At 35.4% G+C, this 8,234-nt stretch overlaps 1 long non-coding RNA gene across 1 annotated transcript; it reads left to right on the forward strand.

Moving 5' to 3' along the window:
* Window positions 1-4,139: 4,139 nt before the first annotated feature.
* LOC138372519 (uncharacterized) lies at window positions 4,140-5,296 on the forward strand. Its single transcript, XR_011230887.1, has 3 exons — window positions 4,140-4,557; window positions 4,701-4,829; window positions 5,209-5,296. It is a non-coding gene; the product is annotated as an uncharacterized lncRNA (long non-coding RNA).
* Window positions 5,297-8,234: the final 2,938 nt, after the last annotated feature.

The following is an 8,234-nucleotide window of genomic DNA, read 5'->3' on the forward strand; positions in this document are numbered from 1 at the left end:
TGCTCGCCATATTTATCAACAACAGAAATCTGCTTCAGCTCAAGAGCTGAGACAAGACCCAGATTACAGTGAGTGGCAAGAAATTAATTATAAAATCAAATCACAAGAGACAGTGCTAATAACAGATAGGAAGCTTGAGAAGTACCTTGATTCTAATTATGTGTGTGATTGTTTACATGATAAACTATATCATACAGTCAAGATATCTGATCAACATGATAAATGTACAGTAACAAAAAACTGTAGTCATTGTAAACTTACAGTTACACAAACATTGACTGAAAATCACGAACATGATGATGTTGTAGGTACTTCCAGTGGTTTGAAAAGACGTAAAGATACCGAGAGCAGTGCCACAAAACGATTGAAATTATTTAGACAGGATACAGAAGAAAACAGTGAAGAAGTAACAGCACGTGAGACAGTGCTAATGGTGACAGACAAGGAACTTGAAAAGTACTTAGATAATAATTATGTAAAATTATGCCATTATTGCTCGCATAATACACTACGTCATATAGTCAGGGTTGATGACCATGATGTGCAAGTGATGGAAAGCTGTAGCATATGTAATCATACAGTTTTACGAGAGTTGATGGGAAATTACGAGATTCTGAAGACATTAGTGTACTTCAACATGCTAAATGGCCAAGGATACATGTTCTACAAGAGTATGTGTGCCATAAATGGAATGGAATTTGTGTCACCACTGGTGTATAGAAGGTGTGAAAATCATACAAGAAATGTAATTAATATGAGATGGCAAGAAGTGCAAGAAAACACTCGCCGTATAATATTTGACCAATATAAAAAACAGTTAAATATAGACCCCATTGATGGCTTCCTTAACATTGATGTGTCCTTTAGCGGATCTAGGAGCCCTTATTCACAAATTAGCACTGCTTTCCTAGTGGAAATGTTAACAGGCATGGTTGTGGACTTCAATGTGTTCTGTAAAAAAACCTGCATTCAGTGCCAAATGCTCAAACGTAGGAAACGGAATTCGGAAATAAACGAGGCTCAGTTTGATGATGAGATGGATAAACATCTACCACATTGTGATAAAAACTATTACAGCAGGCCAAAAAATATGGAAGAGGATGCTGCATTGTTGATGTGGGGTCGATCACAAAACATCAAACTCAGGTATACAACTTTGGTGGATAACAGTAACTCCTCCTCTACCTACAATAAAGTTTGTGGAATGAACTATGGTGCTGGACCATATGGAGACGTTAAGGTGGAAAAGACTGAGTGTGAAAATTACTTAGTCGAGAGACTTGTTACACAGATCATCCATTTGGAGTCAAAAGGGGAGGCCGAAGGTAATGGAAAGCTAAGTTACGAGACCTTTGGGAAGTTGATGGTTCACTTCAAACGAGCCATCAGGGACAACATCAACACAGACTGGAGAAAAATGAGGAAGGCCTGCCTATCCGGACTGTTCCATGAAACGTCCACAGATGAAAATCCATTACACCATTTCTGTCCTGAAGGCAAAAATTCTTGGTGTTTTTACCAACACGATCTTGCAAATAAAAAGATCCCACGAACACACAAGACCATGAATATCCCACAATCGAATGAGGACGAATTTGAAATCCAAAAGATCTACTTCAAGTTCTACGATGATCTTATCTCGGAGGAAAACATGAAAAAGTGTCTGAAGGGAAAGCCAAATGAGTCTCTACACAACCGAGTTTGGAATAGCGTCCCCAAAGACAGATCTGTAAGTCGTTCAATGGTTGAGTTCAGCATGGCAGTGACGGCCATCATCCACAATGCCGAGTCTCTGGGCAGTCTTACTGGTATACCTCAGCATGATATTACTATCTTGATGATGATGTCACCTTGAGGAACTATATTTCGGACCAATTATAAAATAGTTAGTATAAAATTAGTTGAATAATAAAAGTTTTGTATTTTTTGTCTTCCTTTTTACTATACAACTAGTTAAAAAAAAAAAATGGGTTGATATTGAACAACTTTTCTGAAACAGATGTATGCCCTAATATGTCCCCACTACAATGCAACCTTCGTTAGTAGGCTGAGAAGTGCGTTCTGGCTACTAGACATGAAAACGTGACTTATTATGTAAATCGGGCCTTGTATAGTAGACTGAAAAGTGAGCTCTGGCTACTAGGTACGACATATAATATATAATATATATATATATATATATATTATATATATATATATATATGATATTATATATATATCATATATATATATATATATATATATATCATATATATATATATATATATATATATCATGCTTAATAGGCTAAATAGATAGACATCATCGTCTACTAGTCTTAATATTCAAGAGCCCTGCAAACTTGGCCTACTGCGATGAGGGTCCTGTATAGTAGGCCAAGAAGTGAGTTCTGGCTATTAGGTACCATATATATATATATATATATATATATATATATATATATATATATATATATATATATATATATATATATATATATATATATATATATATATATATATATATATATATATATATATATATATATATATATATATATGACAATGTCAGACCACGGAGGAAAAATGAAACAGGAAATTTCCTTAAGTACTTTCGTATATTAAATACATCTTCAGAAGGTCTGAAGATGTATTCTTTACATCTTTATATTCACCTTCTGAAGATGTATTTAATATACGAAAGTACTTAAGGAAATTTCCTGTTTCAATTTTCCTCCGTGGTCTGACATTGTCACATTCTTAATTACGTGTTTATTTTCGTGATATACACACACACATATATATATATATATATACATATATATATATATATATATATATATATATATATATATATATATATATATATATATATATATTTATATATATATATATATATATATATATATATATATATATATATATATATATATGTCGTACCTAGTAGCCAGAACTCACTTCTCAGCCTACTATGCAAGGCCCGATTTGCCTAATAAGCCAAGTTTTCATGAATTAATTATTTTTCGACTACCTAACCTACCTAACCTAACTTTTTCGGCTACCTAACCCAACCTAACCGATAGAGATAGGTTAGGTTAGGTTAGGTAGGGTTGGTTAGGTTCGATCATATATCTACGTTAATTTTAACTCCAATAAAATAAAATTGACCTCATACATAAGGAAATGAGTAGCTTTATCATTTCATAAGAAAAAAATTAGAGAAAATATATTAATTCAGGAAAACTTGACTTATTAGGCAAATCGGGCCTTGCATAGTAGGCTGAGAAGTGCGTTCTGGCTACTAGGTACGACATATATATATATATATATATATATATATATATATATATATATATATATATATATATATATATACATATATATATATATACATATATATATATATATATATATATATATATATATATATATATATATATACATATATATATATATATATATATATATATATATATATATATATATATATATATATATATATATATATATATATATATATATATATATTTATATATATATTAGTATATTTTGGTAGCAGTCTTTCCTGTAGACATATATTATTAAATAAGACCGAAAAAGTAAGATTAATAATTCTAACACGAATTTTCTCAATCTTTCATACATTTCTTTTCACTGCTGGTGGTAATTCAAAAATCAATTCTCCAAAATTCATTTTTATTTCTAGTCTGACGCGACACTTGAGCGCGTTTCGTAAAACTTATTACATTTTCAAAGACTTTAGTTTACACATACACAAATGAATAGAACTTACACATCTCCAATTTGTTTATATCTACATTTGAGTGAGGTGGATGGGGTGAGGTGGTATTAATAGGGTATTAAATTCATCAACACAAGACAGAACAAGAGGTGGCATTAATAGGGTATAAAGGTTATGATAATAAATAACGTAATTAGAGTAAATTTTCCAGCCGCAATTGTCCGAAATCTGGTCCTCGCGGCTCGGGTGCGCCGTAGGGTGATGCGTCATACGTTGTAAGCGTCTAGTATTTCGCAATAGAGTGGAAAATATCTTGTTATGCATATACACATTATAAACACACTCGCTGGCAACTGTCTTGTGTGAGAGGGAGGGACGATAAGCCGATTACTGGCTCAGTCACCCTCTCTGTGTCTGTGCAGGCGGTCGTATGCCTGACGCGCTCTCACAGATCGTATTTTCTTGCTTATACTGCACAATGGATATAGTATCGGACAAGAAGAAAGCTCTAAAGGCAAGAGCTCTACGCGTTAGCCAAGTAAAGAAGGAGCGTAAAGCCACACTGAGGCAAAACAAGAGTTCTCTTGAGTGAAGAGAGAGGGCAGCCTCCCGCCCCACAACACACTACCTCGCCTCACTCCCAGGCACCCACACCTCCTGTGGCACCTGCCACACCTCTGTGGCACCTGCCACACCTCCTGCTGCACCTGCCACACCACCTGCGGCACCTGCCACACCACCTGCGGCACCTGCCACTCAAGATCTTAGACCTGCAACTCAAGACGTTCTCCCTCTTGATGTTGCAAGATGTTGCATATTTCAGACCAATTATATTAGGTTAGTATGTATTATTTTTGTTATATCTTGATACTACATCATAAATAATTGTAAATATAAAGCTGCTGTCTTATTTTTTATTTTTTTTTTATTTTTTTTTATTTTTTTTTATTTTTTTTTAATATTTTTTTTTTTTTTATCAGGCGATCTTCATGGAACTTACACACCTTACTGAAGGAATGCCAATCTACAAGGGTGGTAATTTTGATTGAAATTGGTCGTTCATCAACCTCAGCCAAAGGTGGCTGAACTTTGACCTTCATTTTTTACAGGTAACTAATTTGCAACTATATGGTTGAATAACTTTTTTATTTATTATTCAATTTACATGGAACTTGCACATTATATGTAGAGTCTATGCCTCTAAAAACCCAAGTTATATATTTCCCCTAAGATCATTTATTGATTTTATATATATTTATAAACATCATTTTGTTGCATAATTTTTTGGGTGAACTTTGAAAATTTGTATTATTGCACTAAATAGGTTTGGGATAATAATGCCACTAGACAACCTTTATTATATAGTATTGTGATAGCTGAGTATCATAGAAATAATTTCAGTTGATATTTGTATTTGTTATATCAACTTTAAAACGTAAAAAAATGGTTAAAATAAGTTTTTTTTTTTTTTTCTCCCTCTCTATTTAGGCTGCGATGCTGAAACTTGGAGCACTTGCAGCCCTCTTCACGTGTAACACGTCAATAAATTTTCATTGCACTAGAACAACTTTTATGAACCCTATCTAATGCCCCCTTAATTTCATCAACACAAGACAGAACACGAAGCAATGGGTATTGAATGAAAGTGATTGTAGAAAGCCTATTGGTCCATATTTCTTGATGCTTCTATATTGGAGCGGAGTCTTGAGGTGGGTGGAATATAGTTGTGCATTAATTGGCTGTTGATTGCTGGTGTTGACTTCTTAATGTGTAGTGCCTCGCAAACGTCAAGCCGTCTGCTATTGCTGTATCTATCGATGATTTCTGTGTTGTTTACTAGGATTTCTCTGGCGATGGTTTGGTTGTGGGAAGAGATTATATGTTCCTTAATGGAGCCCTGTTGCTTATGCATCGTTAAACGCCTAGAAAGAGATGTTGTTGTCTTGCCTATATACTGGGTTTTTTGGAGCTTACAGTCCCCAAGAGGGCATTTGAAGGCATAGACGACGTTGGTCTCTTTTAAAGCGTTTTGCTTTGTGTCTGGAGAGTTTCTCATGAGTAGGCTGGCCGTTTTTCTGGTTTTATAGTAAATCGTCAGTTGTATCCTCTGATTTTTGTCTGTAGGGATAACGTTTCTATTAACAATATCTTTCAGGACCCTTTCCTCCGTTTTATGAGCTGTGGAAAAGAAGTTCCTGTAAAATAGTCTAATAGGGGGTATAGGTGTTGTGTTAGTTGTCTCTTCAGAGGTTGCATGGCGTTTCACTTTCCTTCTTATGATGTCTTCGACGAAACCATTGGAGAAGCCGTTGTTGACTAGGACCTGCCTTACCCTACAGAGTTCTTCGTCGACTTGCTTCCATTCTGAGCTGTGGCTGAGAGCACGGTCGACATATGCGTTAACAACACTCCTCTTGTACCTGTCTGGGCAGTCACTGTTGGCATTTAGGCACATTCCTATGTTCGTTTCCTTAGTGTAGACTGCAGTGTGGAAACCTCCGCTCTTTTCCATGACTGTTACATCTAGAAAGGGCAGCTTCCCATCCTTTTCCATCTCGTAAGTGAAACGCAGCACGGAACTCTGCTCAAATGCCTCCTTCAGCTCCGGCAGATGTCTGACATCAGGTACCTGTGTAAAAATGTTGTCAACATACCTGCAGTATATGGCCGGTTTCAAGTTCATGTCGACTAAGACTTTTTGCTCCATGGTACCCATGTAGAAGTTTGCAAACAGGACACCTAGGGGAGAACCCATGGCGACGCCATCTACTTGCTAATACATGTGCCCATCCGGGCTCAAGAAGGGTGCCTCTTTAGTACAAGCTTGGAGTAGTTTCCTTAGAATATTTTCTGGTATGTCAAGAGGAGTACAGGCTGGATCACGATACACTCTGTCGGCTATCATCCCGATTTTCTCGTCCACAAGTACGTTGGTGAACAGTGATTCTACGTCCAACGAGGCTCTTATCCCTGTGGTCCGTGTGCCCCGCAGTAAGTCAACAAATTCCTTTGGAGACTTCAGGCTGACCTATGACTTTGACCTTCAGACTTTTATAGTAAATACTATTTTATTTACTTTAAAACCAGAAAAACGGCCAGCCTACTCATGAGAAACTCTCCAGACACAAAACAGAACGCTTTAAAAGAGACTAACGTCGTCTATGCCTTCAAATGCCCACTTGGGGACTGTAAGCTCCAAAAAAACCAGTATATAGGCAAGAAAACATCTCTTTCTAGGCGTTTAACGATGCATAAGCAACAGGGCTCCATTAAGGAACATATAATCTCTTCCCATAACCAAACCATCGCCAGAGAAATCCTAGTAAACAACACAGAAATCATCGATAGATACAGCGATAGCAGGCGGCTTGACGTTTGCGAGGCACTACACATCAAGAAGTCAACACCAGCAATCAACAGCCAATTAATGCACAACTATATTCCACCCACCTCAAGACTCCGCTCCAATATAGAAGCATCAAGAAATATGGACCAATAGGCTTTCTACAAACACTTCTATTCAATACCCATTGTTTCTGTTCTGTCTTGTGTTGATACTTTTAATACCCTATTAATATCCCCTGTTCTGTCTTGTGTTAATGCCACATCATCCTTCCCACCTCACTCAAATGTAGATATAATATCAGAGAGACGTAAGTTCTAATCAGTTGTGTATTTGTGAAGTCTTTGAAAATGTAATAAGTTTTACGAAACGCGCCCGTGTCGCGTCAGACTAGAAATAAAAATGAATTTTGGAGAAGTGATTTTTGATTTACCTCCAACAGTGAAGCGTAATGTACGAAAGATTGAGAAAATTCGTGTTAGAATTATTAATCTTACTTTTTCGGTCATATTTAATAATATATGTCTACAGGAAAGACTGCTACCAAAATATACTAATATATATATATATATATATATATATATATATATATATATATATATATATATATATATATATATATATATATATATATATATATATATATATATGTGTCGTACCTAGTAGCCAGAACGCACTTCTCGGCCTACTATTCAAGGCCCGATTTGCCTAATAAGCCAAGTTTTCCTGAATTAATATATTTTCTCCAATTTTTCTCTTATGAAATGATAAAGCTACCCATTTCATTATGTGTGAGGTCAATTTTTTTTATTGGAGTTAAAATTAACGTAGATATATGACCGAACCTAACCAACCCTACCTAACCTAACCTAACCTATCTTTATAGGTTAGGTTAGGTTAGGTAGCAGAAAAAGTTAGGTTAGGTTAGGTTAGGTAGGTTAGGTTGCCGAAAAACAATTAATTCATGAAAACTTGGCTTATTAGGCAAATCAGGCCTTGCATAGTAGGCTGAGAAGTGCGTTCTGGCTACTAGGTACGACATATATATATATATATATATATATATATATATATATATATATATATATATATATATATGTCGTACCTAGTAGCCAGAACGCACTTCTCAGCCTACTATGCAGGTCCCAATTTGACTAATAAGCGAAGTTTT

This window comes from Procambarus clarkii, chromosome 39 (genome assembly GCF_040958095.1).
Source record: "Procambarus clarkii isolate CNS0578487 chromosome 39, FALCON_Pclarkii_2.0, whole genome shotgun sequence".
Lineage (NCBI taxonomy): Eukaryota > Metazoa > Arthropoda > Malacostraca > Decapoda > Cambaridae > Procambarus > Procambarus clarkii.